Source organism: Schistocerca nitens, chromosome 11 (genome assembly GCF_023898315.1).
Source record: "Schistocerca nitens isolate TAMUIC-IGC-003100 chromosome 11, iqSchNite1.1, whole genome shotgun sequence".
Lineage (NCBI taxonomy): Eukaryota > Metazoa > Arthropoda > Insecta > Orthoptera > Acrididae > Schistocerca > Schistocerca nitens.
Window position 1 is genome coordinate 136,360,331 of NC_064624.1, and position 19,588 is coordinate 136,379,918.

Here is a 19,588-nt window from a genome sequence, read left to right on the forward strand (position 1 = left end):
CGATCCCATATTCTGCTAGCAGTCATTGGATCTCGACCAACGCGAGTATCAATGTCGCGATACGATAAACCGCAATCGCGATAGTCTACAATCCAACCTTTATCAAAGTCGGAAACGTGATGGTACGCATTCCTCGTCGTTACACGAGGCATCACAACATCGTTTCACCAGGCAACGCCGGCCAACTGCAGTTTGTGTATGAGAAGTCGGTTGGAAACTTTCCTCATGTCAGCACGTTGTAGGTGTCGCCACTGGCGCCAACCTTGTGTGAATGCTCTCAAAAGCCAGTATTTTGCGTATCACAGCGTCTTCTTCCTATCGGTTAAATTTCGCGTCTGTAGCACGTCACCTTCGTGGTGTAGCAATTTTAATGGCCAGTAGTGTAACTTATTGCGAATGCATAGACAGAAAGAGCTCATAGTGTGACTACAAAACTGCAGAACAATCACGGGAAGCATTTACTTCCACAAAATATCTACGAGTATGCGTACAGAGAGATCTGAAGTGAAACGACCACATAAAATTAATCGCAAGTAAGGCAGATGCCAGACTGATATTCATCGGAAGAATCCTTACGATATGTAGTCCGTCAACAAAGCAAGCAGGTTACTAAACACCCGTTCGACCAATACTTGAATCTTGCTCAATCATTACATCATCCCTACCAGATATGACTGATAGAGGAAATAGAGAAGATCCAAAGAATAGCACGTTTCGTTTCAGATTAATTTAGTAAACACGAAAGCATCATGGAGATGTTCATCCAACTCCAGTGGCAGACACTACAAGAGTGGCATTCTGTATCACGTTATTGTCTACGGTTAAAGTTTCGACAACCTACAGTCTAGAAATGTCAACCTATACATTGCTTCCTCCTACACGTATCTTGAGAAAAAAAAAATCGAGATTCGACCCCACACGGAGGTTTATCAGCAATCGTTCTTCCCCTAACTGAAACAGGAAAATATTCTGATTTATTGAACCATTTTCATCTACAGCTGCACAATGTGCAAGAGATATTTGAATTTTTATGTTAATATTAACAGTTTTTCATATAATATACCTTTTCACATAATAACACACATTAATATATCAATTAATGATGAATACTTAAATAAATGTTGTTACGCTATATACACAGTCAAATGTTCTTCTGAATGAGACTACATTGGATTAACATAGAAAAATTTAGTTTTGTAGGTATTCATTTACTGTGTAAAAGCAGTGATCAACCAAGTACAACTTCAACTTATATTTGACGTGACCAATGTTTCGTATGTGTTTAACGGTATCTGGTAAGGCATTGTATAGTTTGATACTTGGATGGATAAGGCCGTTTTGAAATAACTTTGTGTTGGCACTTTGAACATGTAGATCCAATTTTTGTCTTGTATCATAGCTGTGTATTGTGTGATTTTGAGTGATGAGTGGTCTTTTTGTATGGAAGTTTTGCTTTTAATACATTATATTTTCATATATATATATATATATATATATATATATATATATATATATATATGCAAGGAAGTGGCAGGAGCATCCTTTTTTGAAGCAATGGTCTACTTGATTTCCGATTATCTACCCCTTCCGTTATTCTTATAATTTTTTTTCTTTTTTAATTTTGAATGTTTTGATGGCATTTCCAGAATTTCCCCTGGACATAACCCCACACCGGAGTTGGAAGTGTACAACCGCATAATATACACACTGAAGGGTGTTTTAGCTGGTACAATTTTTTAACGTATGTAACACACAATAAGAAGTACTTGATTTTTTGCTCATTTGCTCAATATGTGCTTTCCATTTCAAGTTGTCTTGTAGATGAAGTCCAAGAAGTTTGGTACATGCTGTTTTGGCAATTGTCTGTGTGCCACACACAGCGACAGGCTTTCGGAGTATGGATGTAGATTAACGACTCATTTCTTTGTATGCAGGCAGATGTGTACACTCGTGATTCACAATAAAATCTGTGCGCTGCAGTACCAAACAGTCACTACTGAAAATAAAATGACACAACATACACCATCAGAGCAGTTCCGAACGCCGTGAAGTATAGAGAAAGCGACATAACGACGCCGCGTCCTCGGTAGTATAGTGGTCAGTATCCCCGCCTGTCACGCGGGAGACCGGGGTTCGATTCCCCGCCGGGGAGATGCGATTTTTATATCTCAAAACTCCCTCCAATGTTGCAGGTATGGCCCGAAAAAGCATAAACTTTCTGATCAAGGAATGCACTTGCCGCACTGTCTTAAAAATTGCTTAACCTTCCAAAGTGGCAATCGAATTCCTTTTCCCATTACGCCGTTATTTCTGAATCTGGCCATCCTCATTTAGATTATATGTGCTTTCTCTAAATTGTTTGTTATTTTAAGGCCACTGCCGAGTACCTATGCCTTTAATTATATAAGTACGTGCAAATTGAATAGGTTAAAAACCGTCCTTTGCAACTGTAATGAAAGTCTTACTAAGGCCTAATGCGTTTCGCTTTATTCCAAAGCATCTTCAGTGGTCACTGAGACAATATGCTTTCTTTCCCCCTCTTCGGATCATGAATAGTTCGCATGCTTTAACTCATCATTATAAACAGTATTAATTCTTATCATTACTGATGGTTTTTCCTGGTTTACCACTTTCTCTCCGTTCTTCCCCATATGTGTGTTACGTTTACCCACACAGCACTTTCACTAACACTAAATATATTCATGTTTTCGCGTTTTGAAGAACCGCTGTCATATCGCCATTCCGTTTGTTTTGTTTTGCTATTGCGGGATGCGTTCGTCTTTTGTTTGTTTAGTTTGTGGTTGAAAAGTCTGGAATTGCTCTCTCTCTCTCTCTCTCTCTCTCTCTCTCTCTGTGTGTGTGTGTGTGTGTGTGTGTGTAAAGGGAGCTAACATGTCCCAAGTACTGTGTGTGAAAATTATTGCTGTACTATGATAGAGTTGTGGCTGATCTAGGGTGAGAAAATTGCCAGGTTTGTCACATGAATTTTATTCCTTGTTTCTTGAGGCTGGTTCCTAGTCTGTGTGTCATAGCATACCAAAAATGTATAAAAAAGATAGAGCACAATGACATGTACTAAAAATATGTCATTTACAAACTCCAGTGCAACAGCTGTGATACTCCACACTGCGGGCAGACAGGCAGGACTTTCGAAGTAAGGTAGGTATAAGAAACACAAAAGTGGACGGAAATATGGCACCAACCATTCAACATTTGCAGAACACCTCCAGCAAGAAAACCACCACCCTACCGCAATAGAAACACACGTGAAAATGTGAGATTCAGTAATAAGAAACATCTCCCAAACCCAGTGCTTTTTTTCTAAAAAAAAGTTTGAGGGTACTCCGACATTGGATATAATGTAGCGAAAATATATCTGAAGCATGGGATACCACCCTTCTGCTTCTAGCCATCACATAATCAACATGTCGAACTACAAAAAAGTGGTATCGGAGTCTTCAGTTGGCTTTCAGCTGAAATGAAGCAGGCGATACCGAGAAACACCCTTTCAAGAGAATGTGGTATCGAACACTTCAGTTTACATCACCTCAAATGAAGCATGCGATTCCCATGAACCCCTGAACAATAAAAGAAAATGGAATCATACACTTCAATTGACCTATAATACACCTCAAATGAAACAGGCGAGTCCAATCAACCCTCCGACATACAAAACAATACAAGGAAATATCACCGAATACATATTTTAACCTACAAAACACCATTAAAAGACACAAAACAACAAAAACCATTCACACCTATCATCAACAACAATAGAAACTACACTTCAAAAATCTTTTGTAACCTTGTTTGGCTCCCGAAATGGCAGAGATGATGAGTGGTATCCCGTGCTTTAACTGACCCAAGTTTTAATACAGCTGAAAATTTATTTAACTATAAAACTACAGTGTAACTTACAGTAATAGCATGTCAATGAGACCGCTTTTCCCACCAAAAACTGCACTGGTATCGTTCATATTGCAATTACCAACACGAAAAAATGACATAAAAAATTTACGTCCACGAAATAAATCTTTGGCACTCTTCCAAGTTCTTAACATCGTAAAAAAATTACTTTGTCGACGAAAAAGTTTAGGGGTACGCATCCCCCAGCGTTCCCCCAGAAAAACAGCGCTGCGGCTAAACCTACATGAGAACTTCCGAATTCAAAAAGTAAGAATAGAGAAACAAACAAAAGACGAAGCTATCCCGCAATAGCAAAACAAAACACACGGAATGGCTAGATGACTATGGATCCCTACAACACAAAAACGTGAATACACTTAGTGGTAGTGAAGGTGATGTGCGTTAAAATCTAAACACATGTATGTAGAAGAACAGGAAGAATGACGCAAACAAGGTGAATAACGACAAGAATTAATACTGTTTGTAGCTGTAAGTTAAAGCACATCAACTGTTCATGAACCTAGCAAACAAGAGTATACGAAGACTGCCACGAATTCCTCTCCTTTGCCAACCTCTTCGTCTCAGTTTAGCGTCTGTACCAAACGTCACCAGTTATTTATTGTCCGTCTCTTCACCTTCACTTTTTACCTTCTACAGATCGCTGTAGTACCATAGAAGTATTTCCTGATGTCTTAATATACAGGGTGACTCACCTAACGTTACCGCTGGATATATTTCGTAAACCACATCAAATACTGACGAACCGATTCCACAGACTGAACGTGAGGAGAGGGGCTAGTGTAATTGTTTAATACAAACCATAAAAAAATGCACGGAAGTAAGTTTTTTAACACAAACCTACGTTTTTTTAAAATGGAACCCCGTTAGTTTTGCTAGCACATCTGAACATATAAACAAATACGTAATCAGTGCCGTTTGTTGCATTGTAAAATGTTAATTACATCCGGAGATATTGTAACCTAAAGTTGACGCTTGAGTACCACTCCTCCGCTGTTCGATCGTGTGTATCGGAGAGCACCGAATTACGTAGGGGTCCAAAGGGAACGGTACAGAAGAGACTGGAACAGCACATTAAATCCACATGCTAACACCTTTTTATTGGTCTTTTTCACTGACGCACATGTACATTACCATGAGGGGTGAGGTACACGTACACACGTGGTTTCCGTTTTCAATTACGGAGTGGAATAGAGTGTGTCCCGACATGTCAGACCAATAGATGTTCAATGTGGTGGCCATGATTTGCTGCACGCAATTGCAATCTCTGGCGTAATGAATGTCGTACACGCCGCAGTACATCTGGTGTAATGTCGCCGCAGGCTGCCACAATACGTTGTTTCATATCCTCTGGGGTTGTAGGCACATCACGGTACACATTCTCCTTTAACGTACCCCACAGAAAGAAGTCCAGAGGTGTAAGATCAGGAGAACGGGCTGGCCAATTTATGCGTCCTCCACGTCCTATGAAACGCCCGTCGAACATCCTGTCAAGGGTCAGCCTAGTGTTAATTGCGGAATGTGCAGGTGCACCATCATGCTGATACCACATACGTCGACGCGTTTCCAGTGGGACATTTCCGAGCAACGTTGGCAGATCATTCTGTAGAAACGCGATGTATGTTGCAGCTGTTTGTTACAACACGCAACTGAACGTCGGAGGTTTCAAGCGTCAACTTTAGGTTACAATATCTCCGGATGTAATTAACATTTTACAATGCAACAAACGGCACTGATTACGTATTTGTTTATATGTTCAGATGTGCTAACAAAACTAACGGGGTTCCATTTTAAAAAAAAACGTAGGTTTGTGTTAAAAAACATACTTCCGTGCATTTTTGTATTAACCAATTACACTACCCCTCTCCTCACATTCGGTCTGTGGAATCGGTTCGTCAGTATTTGATGTGGTTTACGAAATATATCCAGCGGTAATGTTAGGTGACTCACCCTGTATATCCGATCATTCTGTCCCTTATTCTTGTCAATGTTTCCCTACCTTCGTTTCTTCGCCGATTCTGTGGAGAATCTTCTCAATCATTATCTTATCAGCTCACGTAATTTTCGACATCATTTTATGGCACCACATATCAAATGCTTCGATTCTCTTCTGTTCCGGTTTTCCACACAACCCGTGTTTCGCTACCATACACTGCTGTGCGCCAAAGTACATTCTCTGAAACCTCTCCCTCAAGTTAACAACAATGTCTGATACTAGTAAACTTATGTTGGTCATAAATCTCTTTGCCTGTGCTCACTTTTGTGTACTTCACAAGCGAGACGGAACTGTAGTTTTCACGTGTTTTGCTCTCACTACAGCGTTTATCTTTATTCGTTCGTTATTCATGTAGGTTATATTACCGACTTTGTGAAAGCAACTAGTTTTTAGGTGTGTGTGTGTGTGTGTGTGTGTGTGTGTGTGTGTGTGTGTGTGTGTGTGTGTATGAAGTGGGAAATGGGCAAATGCAGCGTAAGAAAAACTGGATTCATGAAAATGCAAAAAATTGCGAAAAGTGAATGTGCCACCACGTTTCTTTTTTTTCAGTTGTAACCTTCTTTAACTACGAAGGGAAAACCTGTGAGATTTCGGAACACGTAACAAAAGGCCAAATCACTGTAAGGAAATTTTGCGCCAGTTTTATAAATTAACATTGTTTATATTCTACAAATACCAAACTGAATAAACGACATCAGACTCACAAAGAGGATTTTTTGATGTACACGGTGTCCGAAAAGACTTGATAACTCAGGCTAGAAGTAAGATGCAAATATGAAACTTGTGTCGAATTGTTTACAACTATCAAAGTTTTTTTTCTGTTTTAGGTTCGCCGTACGTAAGTAGTGGATGAGGTGCAGTGCCCAAGAAGCCATGGTAACCAATCAGGAGAAGGCACAGTGTGTCCTGTGGTACCATGAGACATGATCACCACGCACAGTGCAGAGACACTTCCAGACAACATTTGGAAGGAATCCACCTGATGTCAAGAGCATTAAAGCCTGGTATGAGAAGTACACGAACACAGGATCAGTTGCTGACTTTCCAAGGTCTGGTCGACCGAGAACCTCAGCAGACAGGGTGGAAGCTGTAAGGCAGTCTTTTCTGCGAAGTCCGAAGAAATCGGTGCGCAGGGCCTCACGTGAATTACAGATGCCAAAAAGCTCTCTCCGTGACATTTTACACAAACGTTTATTGTTTCGTGCATACAAAGTGCAAATCGTTCAGGCCTTGTTGCCCGATGACAGTACACATCGATATGACTTTGCGGTCGAAATGCTGTATCGTATTGAGGACGGTGATGGTTATCTCAGACAAATTGCCTTTTCTGAAGAAGGGACCTTTTTTGTCAGTGGAGTAGTGAATCACCATAATGTGCGCATTTGGGGTTCACAACCCCCTGCCGAGGTCACGGAGTACACCAGAGGCAGTCCAAAGGTGAATGTTTGGTGCGCGCTATTGCACGATCGAATTATCGGGCCATTCTTCTTCGCTGAGGCTACCATCACATCTGCAGTGTATCTGGACATGTTGCAACTGTATGCTGTTCCTCAGCTGCTTCAGTATCACCCCGATGTCTTGTTTGAGCAAGACGGTAGACCGTCTCATTGGGGTTTGGACGTCCGTGCCTATCTCGATATGACGTTTCCTGGGCGGTGGATTGGTCGTGATGGGCCAACGGTTTGACCTCCACGCTCTCCATTAGACTTATTTTTATGGAGTTATGTCAAGGACGAGGTCTACCGAACACGTGTACCAGATCTTGAAATCCTGCCGCAACGGATAACCACAGTCGTTGAATCAATCCCTCCAGTGATGTTGGCTGATGTGTGGACGGAAATTGAACATCGCCTAGATGTGCTACGTACTACCAAGGGTGCTCAAGTGGAAGTTTACTGATGTGTGAAAAAAACTTTGTAAACAATTACACACCAGTTTCATATTTGTATCTTACTTCTAGCCTGAGTTATCAATGTATGTAAGCACGGAAAGACTTTTCGGACACCCTGTAGTATACAGTTCAATCAAAAACACCCATTGGTTTCAAGAAAAAGGAAAAGGTTTAAAGCAAGCAGGAATCAGTGGGGAATAATAGATGAAAGAGACAAAATTATGAACAGGAAATAGAGAAAGAAACAAAATTATGAACAGGATATTTCAAGTAAAAGAAAGGAAAAAGGAAAATACGGACAGGGCGAAGGGAACAAGAACCCATTCAAAGAATGAACAGATATTACGGAAAGAGAAAGAAGAAGGAAACAAGAAAAATTGATTAATTATGTAATAATCAAGTTAAACATTGTCTTAAGGGCAAAAATGTGCAATAATAATAATAATAATGAATATCAAAACATACAGAGTGAGAATGAAGTTTTTCCCTGATTTGGCTCTGAGCACTATAGGACTTAACTGCTATGGTCATCAGTCCCCTAGAACTTAGAACTACTTAAACCTATCTAGCCTAAGGACAGCACACACATCCATGCGCGAGGCAGGATTCGAACCTGCGACTGTAGCGGTCGCGCGGTACCAGACTGTAGCGCCTAGAACCGCTCGGCCACTCCGGCCGGCTTTCCTGATTTCAAAAATTTGCTAGGAAGTTTGCTGTATACCTTTGCAGTTCGTTGTAAATAGTAGCTTAGCTCATAAAGTTTATTATTGCTACCACAAGTCAATGCAGGTTTTTTGTTAGTGGTAGCTTCGCTCTTTAAATTCTTGTGACTCTGCAAGTTTTCTGGAAATATCTGATTCCTTATCTCTCTCTCTCTCTTTGTTACGTGAGAGTAATTTAGGTATGCCGTTGTCGCTACGGCATCTGTGCAGGACAAAGGTCAAAGTGTTTTGTGATTTTATGGAACACGGTCGCCTATTACGAACAGTTCGGCGACAGTTCAGAAATGCCTTTGGTCGAGAAAATCCTGATGTAAAGAGCATCCGACGATGGTATGAAATGATTAAAAAGATTGGTGGTGTTGGTGACGAGGCAAAAAGCGGTAGGCTTGGAGTGTGTGACAGCAGTGTCCATAACGTGCGTAGAGCTTTTCAACGCAGTCCGCGCAAATCGACGCGTCGTGTATCACATAGACCAGTGGTTCCCAATGTGGGGACAGTTACTCTCGGAGGAGTAAAATGCAACTGATCGGTAAAAACCAAAAGTGTTTGATTTTATTTCAATGATGAAACTGATTATAATTATCATTAGCTCTACTACTAAATAATTTTCTAAGAGTCCAATATAAACTATATATGTTATCATTACATCATTACATTACTTTTTCCTCATTTACTCAACGTATGACACTTTGCAGTGGAGGTTAGAGCTTATGAAACGAATATATGAACATTGTCCACACACTACACACATATTTTGTGCTTTGCACCACCCATCGATGATCCTAAAACTGAGATGTAAATGTAAGAAAAGCAAAACACCTCATGAAAATTCCTACCCAAGCTGTTGACAGTACCTGCAATAGACCATAAATTGCTTCATTACTCACTTTGAAACAAATAACTGACAGTACGACAAAACACTACCTACGTAAGGGCTGCTAAAGTGCTCTACACAGTACTGCTTTTAGTGTTATAATTTTTATTGTTATTATTGGTGGCAGTGGTCGGACACAAAATATTGACAACCTGAAGTTTTTTACTTTTCGCTGTTTCAGAAGCAGAGAGGCCAACAACCATGTGATTTACCAACACATTTTAACTTCGTTGATTTAAAAACGAGGTGCCCGTATCTCGTGGTCGTGCGGTAGCGTTCTCGCTTCCCACGCCCGGGTTCCCGGGTTCGATTCCCGGCGAGGTCAGGGATTTTCTCTGCCTCGTGATGCCTGGGTGTTGTGTGCTGTCCTTAGGTTAGTTAGGTTTAAGTAGTTCTAAGTTCTAGGGGACTTATGACCATAGATGTTAAGTCCCATAGTGCTCAGAGCCATTTGAACCATTTTTAAAAACGAGGTGCAGGGAACACGGGGAACAAATGTCGTTAGGGGAGGTACACAACGTAATCAAAAAACATCCGTTTTTCATATGAGGTGCATTGTACTGCCACCTACTGCCAGGTACTCCATATCAGCGACTTCAGTAGTCATTAGACATCGTGAGAGAGCAGAACGGGGCGCTCCGCGGAACTCACGGATTTCGAACGTGGTCAGGTGATTGGGTGTCACTTGTGTCAGGCGTCTGTACGCGATATTTCCACACTCATAATCATCCATACTCTTCCCGATGCGATAGTGAAGTGGAAACGTGAAGGGACACGTACAGCACAAAAGCGTACAGGCCGACCTCGTCTGTTGACCGACAGAGACCGCCCACAGTTGAAGAGGGTCTTAATGTGCAATAGGCAGACATCTGTCGAGACCATCGGACAGGAATTCCAAACTGCATCAGGATCCACTGCAAGTACTATGACAGTTACGCGGGATGTTAGAAAACTTGGATTTCATGATCGAGCGGCTGCTCATAAGCCACACATCACGCCGGTAAATACCAAACGACGCCTCACTTGGTGTAAGAAGCGTGAACATTGGACAATTGAGAACTGGAAAACACGTTGTGTGGAGTGACGAAGCACGGTACACAATGTGGCGATCCGATGGCAGGTTGTGGGTATGGCGAATGCTCGGCGAACGTCATCTGCCACCATGTATAGTGCCAACAGTAAAATTCGGAGGCGGTGGTCTTGTGGTGTGTTCGTGTTTTTTATGGAGGGAGCTTGCACCCCTTGTTGTTTTGCATGGCACTATCACAGCACAGGCCTACATTGATGTTTAAGCACCTTCTCGCTTCCCACTGTTGAAGAGCTATTCGGGGATGGCGATTGCACCTTTCAACACGATCGAGCACCTGTTCGTAATGCACGCCCTGTGTCGGAGTGGTTACACGACAATAACATCCCTGTAATGGACTCGCCTGCACAGTCCTGAACTGAATCCTACAGAACAAGTATGGGATGTTTTGGAACGCCGACTTCCTGCCATGCCTCACCGACCGACATCTATATCTCTCCTCAGAGCAGCACTCCGTGAAGAATGAGCTGCCATTCCCGAAGAAACCTTCCAGCACCTGACTGAACGTATGCCTGCGAGAGTGGAAGCTGTCATCAAGGCTAAGGGTGGGCCAACAACATAATGAATTCCAGCATTACCGATGGAGGGCGCCACGAACTTGTAAGCCATTTTCAGCCAGGTGTCCGGATACTTTTGATCATATAGTGCATATTGTGAAAAAGTGTGTTCAGTCATAGTGCATAGTTACCTTTCTTATCTGAGAAAGAGTTGTAGGTAGCACTTACCGGATTCGCTCCATCCCACACACACATAATCCCAACAGAACTCATGGAAGAGAAATGTGGTACGCAAGATTTGTAGACGTGAAAGTAGATTTTCAACTACAATAGCAATAAAAATACGAACAAGGAACTGAATGGGTTAGAAGCATGATTTATGATGTGCACTGACTCAGAACAACAAAAATACAAAAAAGTTGTTAGGAGCAAGCTGCTCCAATCGTTTCATTCACTCGTTAGTTCGTCGCTTCATAACACCCACAAAAACTATCTTTCATCATTTTAAAAATAAAAGTGTTCAAAAAAATTCTTTTTATCCCAAATTTTAGTTATGAACTACAGTTGGGGGGGGGGGGGGGGACTGAGGTGGGGATACTAGCTAATATAGATTGCTATCACAGTAATGGACTAAGAAAGATTGGGAACCACTGACCTAGACTTTCTAACGGAGCACATATGGAAGTATATCCATAAAAACTCTACAAGTGAAGCTACCATTCACAGCAACAAAGTTCCTCAGAAATATTTTTTTTGAAATTTGAGAAAGACTTTACGCTCAGCCTGTATACGGTGTCATATTTATAGAAAGGTCACAGAAGGTGCTTCATAAATAAAAGCGAAACACTACCGCTGCAGTACGCTTGCGACGGAAAAACCAGTAGTAATGGATTTTAACAGCTGTTGTGGAAGATGGCGGTGCATACAAACATATTGCTATCCTGCTATAAAAGTGACACAGTGCAACATGTCAGGTCCCTCGTAAATCAAGAAAAACGCGTTCGGCTATAATGAAACATTATTAAGATAAACAAATTTATCAGCACTCCGGAGAATGGACTCAACACCAGGATCAAATGGCGTTTTAGTCATTTCAAGTATTAGCCCAAAAGAAATGCCCTTTGTTTCAGTTGCTTCATTTTTAGTATCTTGATCAGACGTATAACTGCTGATTATTTTGAATTCTGACACTTTTCCAGAATAAAACGTGTACATATGTCGCATTTCTAATTAAGGCGCACTTTTCGAAGGATAGATTTTGAGTAACAGGTGCTTGATGTCCATTGTTGCACATTACATTTCTGGAGATTAGATACATTTAACGAAACCTTTCGCAAACTCAGATGTATAAGTCAAATGGCAGTGTCATTTAGCACCATAAAAGACTAACAGTTAGTATACAGTAAAATAATTTAATCATAATGAACAGCTCAAAAAATGGTTGAAATGGCTCTGAGCACTATGGGACTTAACATCTGTGGTCATCAGTCCCCTAGAACTTAGAACTACTTAAACCTAACTAACCTAAGGACAGCACACAACACCCAGCCATCACGAGGCAGAGAAAATCCCTGACCCCGCCGGGAATCGAACCCGGGAACCCGGGCGTGGGAAGCGAGAACGCTACCGCACGACCACGAGATGCGGGCGAACAGCTCAAATATGCAACAAATACTGATAACCTCTGTATAATAAGGTTTATATCTTCTTACTGTTTTCAGGTAGAGGAAGCTGATTAGCACAAGCTTTAATCAATCTACTTTCTGACGTACATGCAAACCGCATTAATGTCACTTGTATGTCCTTCAGAGCTGGCGACAGTAACAATTGACTCTATTTCCTTATAACATTTCATTGTGGACGATGCACTTCTGTGACAATGTAGCTTACTTTTTATTGCCGGCCGGAGTGGCCGTGTGGTTCTGGGCGCTACAGTCTGGAACCGAGCGACATCCTGCCTCGGGCATGGATGTGTGTGATGTCCTTAGGTTAGTTAGGTTTAATTAGTTCTAAGTTCTAGGCGACTGACGACCTCAGAAGTTAAGTCGCATAGTACTCAGAGCCATTTGAACCATTTTACTTTTTATTATTTTTTGATTATGTTATTCCCTTGTTACCTCATTACTTGCATTTTTTTACATCGGCTTCTTTCCCATGAATACAGTCCTCTCTATTAACGTGCAATACGACAGGTTGACACTAATGACAATATCAGTATTCTATATGAAAAGGGAACAGAAAATGGAATGTATGAGTATATTATTAAAAAGTGACACGACTCAAAACATCCAGCAGTACTTCTTAAAAACAAACACAAGTGAGAATGTCGGAAAATAATTCCTGTAAAGCGAAGTATTCAAAATACCAACAATACATCAGTGCAAATAATACAGCTCGCGCTATAATCAAAAGTATCCTGTTTACTTGGACAGTTACCATAGTTAGATTAGAAAATTAGGAACTTCTTATGGCCAAAGAACAGAAATGGGATATTTAAGTTTATTCATTGATGGTAAAGGAGCTCGAAATTCCCTGAACCGGTTCTTCACAACTGGCGTAATCCACGTTATTTACACCGAGCGAGGTGGCGCAGTGGTTAGCACACTGGACTCGTATTCGGGAGGACGACGGTTCAATCCTGCGTCTGGCCATCCTGATTTAGGTTTTCCGTGATTTCCCTAAATCGCTTCAGGCAAATGCCGGGATGGTTCCTTTGAAAGGGCACGGCCGACTTCCTTCCCCATCCTCCCCTAATCCGATGAGACCGATGACCTCGCAGTTTGGTCTCTTCCCCCAAACCAACCCAACCCCACGTTATTTAACTGTTCTACGCTTACCGTGATCAACTACAGTGGCACAAATAAAAATATCACTCTTCAGTCCAAAAGAACGATACAACTTAAAATACCACAGTTTTGAACTTCTTCTCGCTATGCAATTCACTACTCAACTAATAATCAGTGTTGCCAACTCATTTTCGACCATGTCCCTACACGACATGTGAAAAATCCTTACGTTCACCTTGGAAGCCCCTACGGACACCTTTTACGGTTGCACCTATATGGTCTCTATTGTTGCCAAGGATAGTGAGTGCTCAGCAAACACTGTCGCCACTCTTATTTCAGCAGATTTTGTGTCCTCTTCCAGCTTAAGACTTAGGTGCTTGTAGCAGGTTGATGCACGCACAATGAAAGCACTCATAGTTTATTAAATTGTGACACTCCACTTCTGTGCGAGTCGCAATTTGCGTGTTTCAAAACTTCGTTTATTCCAGCACACAAATCAATATCACACGCCCTGCAACGAGGACAATAGCTACTGTCCTTGGGATCTGCAGTTAACCGCCCCTTGGCCGGCCGGAGTGGCCGAGCGGTTCTAGGCGCTACAGTCTGGAACCGCGTGATCGCTACGGTCGCAGTTTCGAATCCTGCCTCGGGCATGGATGTGTGTGATGTCCTTAGGTTAGTTCGGTTTAAGTAGTTCTAAGTTCTAGGGGACTGATGACCTCAGATGTTAAGTCCCGTAGTGCTCAGAGCCAAGCCATTTAACCGCCCTTGAACTTGGTTGAAATGGCTCTGAGCACTATGGGACTTAACATCTGAGGTCATCAGTCCCCTAGAACTTAGAACTACTTAAACCGAACTAACCTAAGGACATCACACACATCCATGCCCGAGGCAGGATTCGAACCTGCGACCGTAGCAGTCGCACGGTTCCGGACTGCGCGCCTAGAACCGCGAGACCACCGCGATGCCATTATGCCCTCATCACTTTAGGACATGGTGTAAAAAAGATCTGTGGATGGTCATTACGGACTGAAACCGGTCATCGTCTAAAGAATTTATATTGTGATCAGAGACTGGAATAAAAAAAAAAAAAAACGTTTGAATTCTTATGCATTTAACTGGATGTGTCCACTTGGATCATGACTCGTATGTAAGCAACTGTGAAAGTTCTATACTTTGGGCAAAACATGGCGGACAGTTCAGCTCAGCTTATAGGACTGGGTGGTGGAGTGGCGTTGCGTGTAGTTGCACGTGGCGGGGCGCGCGCTTTCTAGCGGGCCGGGGGCACGTGGCAACCCCGGCTATAGGGGAACGGTCGCCGTGTGGCGCTCGGGCGGTAGGCGGGACTAGAGAGAAACGTACGCGGCCGCCGGCATGCCTCGTTACCTGCGCGGAATTGCCCGCGTGACGTCAGAGGTGACGTCAGTCCGCCGGCTTCCCCCCCCCCCCCCCCAACCAAAGCGTTCAGAGCGTCGCTGCGCTGCCCGCCTAGCAACAGTGGGGATCGGGTTTTTTCCCCCCTCGTGTTTTCACGCCTCTGCTCTGCGCACGGGCCCTGACTCCACGCGCGCGATGCAACTGTATCTCCCCTCTCTCTCCACCGCGCCCGTCATCGCATTTCACGGCGGCGAAACCGCTGCCAGCCGTCTCCGTTTCGGTGTGCGGACATTTGCCACACCGGACATACTTTGTAGCGAAATGCAGGAAGATCTGCAGCGGATAGGCACTTGGTGCAGGGAGTGGCAACTGTCCCTTAACATAAACAAATGTAACGTATTGCGAATACATAGAAAGAAGGATCCTTTATTGTATGATTATATGATAGCGGAACAAACACTGGTAGCAGTTACTTCTGCAAAATATCTGGGAGTATGCGTGCGGAACGATTTGAAGTGGAATGATCATATAAAATTAATTGTCGGTAAGGCGGGTACCAGGTTGAGATTCATTGGGAGAGTCCTTAGAAAATGTAGTCCATCAACAAAGGGGGTGGCTTACAAAACACTCGTTCGACCTATACTTGAGTATTGCTCATCAGTGTGGGATCCGTACCAGATCGGGTTGACGGAGGAGATAGAGAAGATCCAAAGAAGAGCGGCGCGTTTCATCACAGGGTTATTTGGTAACCGTGATAGCGTTACGGAGATGTTTAATAAACTCAAGTGGTAGACTCTGCAAGAGAGGCGCTCTGCATCGCGGTGTAGCTTGCTCGCCAGGTTTCGAGAGGGTGCGTTTCTGGATGAGGTATCGAATATATTGCTTCCCCCTACTTATACCTCCCGAGGGGATCACGAATGTAAAATTAGAGAGATTAGAGCGCGAACCATACGCGACTGGAACAGGAAAGGGAGGTAATGACAGTGGCACGTAAAGTGCCCTCCGCCACACACCGTTGGGTGGCTTGCGGAGTATAAATGTAGATGTAGATGTAGACATTTGCCACGATTTTACCTGCTCCGAAGGGTTGGGTCCTTTGTCTCCCCCCTCTTCCTGCCCCTCCTCGTCGCTGTCGCACAGTAAAGGTACTTACTGAGCCTTGCCGCTAGTTTTCTTAAAATAGGACCACAATCTCTATGGATTTTCTGCCACATTTCTAGAGAGACTTTCGTTGTGGAAACTATTAAATGCATCCCACATTGAAATTCGCACCAAATTTCGAGCCTCAGTAAAACTTCGCCAATCTTCGAGATTTTCCGTTCGTCTAAATTATACGTGCCTTTCTCGGTGCTCCTGCAGCAGCTTTCTGTCGTGTTTTGTGTACCTTGGGGGATCACTTCCGCCTCTTATTAATATATTTGGTATGAATCTCTCGAATGCTCTTGATACTATTTCTTCGAACTTAAGCCACATATGGTGTTCACTTACATAGTTTGGAAGGATTCGAGACTGTCTCTTAGAAAGACGTCAACCGAATTTTTAGCTGCTTTTATACATAGATATATTTCGCGTTTAGTTTTGGTGAATTTCTTTGTTACGGAATTCAGCCTCGCTGCTACTGTGTGTCCACTAATCCCTGTATCCTTAGTGATGCTCAGGATTGTTTGTAGCTAAGAGGTCAAGTGTGTTTTCGTAACCATTTACAATTTGAATGGCCTCGTGAACTAATTCTTCAAAATAATTTAAAAAAAAAGCATTCATAACAATTACTGAAGTTGTTTTCTATCTACAATAGGGTCTGAAAATGTATTTTTGTCAACATACGGAAGGTAGATTGAAGTCACTGCGCCGACCGCTGTGGCCGAGAGCTTCTAGGCGCTACAGTCTGGAACCGTGTGACCGCTACGGTCGCAGATTCGTATCCTGCCTCGAGCATGGATGTGTGTGATGTCCTTAGATTAGTTAGGTTTAAGTAGTTCTAAGTTCTAAGGGACTAATGACCTCAGATGTTAAGTCCCATAGTGCTCAAAGCCATTTGAACCATCATACAATATTTAAAAATATTAATAAATTTTTCACACACAAACAATACTTCAAGAGAAATTATATTCTTCATGGATGTCTTCAGGTGTGACTTCTTAAGAAGGAATGTAATAACACGCCGCCTAAACGAATATATTGTCAACAAAATTTGTTATTATAAGAAGAAAAGGTCCTCTTGAGTGAATTTCTAATTGTCTCAATCGATAATAAAAAACAACCCTTATATGATCGCTTTGATGTCCGTCTGCCCGTCTGTGTATCATTTAAAAACCCGTTTTCTCAGGAACGGGTTCATGTATCAAGATGGAATTAATGTCACATACTGAGGTCTATGGTCCCTTGGCCGTGTAAAAAACTGAAGCATCAAAGTCAGTGATATCAAAAGATACAGCCATTTATATTGCATATTTTGATACAAGCTCTGTGAATATGGATTGGGGCTAAGAAATGAAAGAGGAAGCCGCTTGGTAGAATTTTGCACAGAGCACAACTTAATCATAGCTAACACTTGGTTCAAGAATCATAAAAGAAGGTTGTATACCTGGAAGAAGCCTGGAGATACTGACAGGTTTCAGTTAGATTATATAATACTTGAAAACCCCCTCATCAAAATCTGCACGGTGCTTCCCATTGACCTTGACGTAGAACCACGCAATTTGAAAAGATGCAGGATTTCACAGAACAACTAAATGGAAAAAAAAACAGAAAATTCTGATTTATAATTATAGCACACGGGTAAATTTTTGTTTGTCGTTTGTTTTCTATCTGTCTGTCTGTCTATTAAGATTCCTTTTTTCTTCAGGAACGTGTCGACGTATAAAGTGGCAATTTATGTCCACAATAAGCTACATAGTACCTAGCTGTTGTAATAAATGCAAGCCTCAAAGTTAATGCAGTCAAAAGGTATGGCTAATTATGTCACAAATTTTGGTACTGGCAAACTCATACATCAAAACCAGCAGGGTAAATACCGTTGGCCTAGAATCACGACATTTGGCAAGAACAAAGGCTGCATAGCACAAGAAAAAGGGAAAAAAACCGAAATGGTTAATTTATAATTATATCATGTTGTTGTGGTCTTCAGTCCAAAGACTGGTTTGATGCAGCTCTCCATGCTACTCTATCCTGTGCAAGCTTCTTCATCTCCCAGTACCTACTGCAACCTTCATCCTTGTGAATATGCTTGGTTTATTCATCTCTTGGTCTCCCTCTACGATTTTTCCCTCCATGCTGCTCTCCAGTACTAAACTGGTGATGCCTTGATGCCTCAGAACGTGTCCTGCCAACCGATCCCTTCTTCTAGTCAAGTTGTGCCACAAATTCCTCTTCTCCCCAGTTCTATTCAGTACCCAGTCACGTGATCTACCCATCTAATCTTCAGCATTCTCCTGTATCACCACATTTCAAAAGCTTCTATTCTCATTTTGTCTACACTGCTTATCGTGCATGTTTCAGTCCCCATACATGGCGTGGTTAATAGTGACGTCATGGGACTCTGTAGAACTCCTACACAACAGGCTGAATCGTCCGCCATGTTTTCCCCAACTCTCAGGACTCGGCAACGCTCACTTTGTGGGTGGTTAACGTATTCACGCAACGTTTTGCAGTATTTGTTATAAAATACTTGATTCTAATCATCTTGTGGTGCAGTTCTTCTTGTTGTCTCCGTGCATGCTAAGAAAATGGGATGAGAATTTCCACCTTATGCAAGACACCTTTTTTCTTTTGTTTCACCCATACATGTTTCAGCACTTTTGTGCTCTCATCAGTGGGTTCTATTTTTATTTTTAACTGTAAATTTGTTGTTAACATATTTACATTTTCGTCGTTTACAACATTATGTAAAAGTTGCATTTATAACTTAATTGGCGAAAAGTAACATACCTTACATTATATTATTGTCCTCTTGTTTTGGTAGCTGTTATGCTACACAATATACAACATGTCATCTGCAAACAGCAAAACGTAATTTATTTTCTATTTGTTATGTATTTACGAACGGAAATAAGACTGTATCACGTTTTCTTTCTGTAACTTACAGTTTTGAAGTTGTGGTACGTTTTCCTGTTTTGTTGGCGAAGTAAATGGGCTTACGTCTTTGCCTGTGTTCGTGTGGTAATGCAGTTTCTAGATTACTCAAAACATAGGCGGAGTTTTCGCTGCCATTACGTGTTGTTGTGGCTGTGTGGCGTTCATTTGTTTCGTAGAGTGTTCTGCTGGCTGAGGCGCGCGAGTTTGAATTGTATTTGGTGTTAGTTGTGTGTGGTTTATGTGGGTTTGCCTGTGTGTGATGAGTACTTGGACAGTGTGTGTGTGTGTGTGTGTGTGTGTGTGTGTGTGTGAGAGAGAGAGAGAGAGAGAGAGAGAGACTGAAAGAAAGAAAGAAAGAAA

At 42.1% G+C, this 19,588-nt stretch overlaps 1 non-coding gene across 1 annotated transcript; it reads left to right on the plus strand.

The window, feature by feature from the left end:
- Positions 1-2,080: 2,080 nt before the first annotated feature.
- Positions 2,081-2,152, plus strand: Trnad-guc (transfer RNA aspartic acid (anticodon GUC)). The gene has a single exon. It is a non-coding gene; the product is annotated as a tRNA-Asp (tRNA).
- Positions 2,153-19,588: the final 17,436 nt, after the last annotated feature.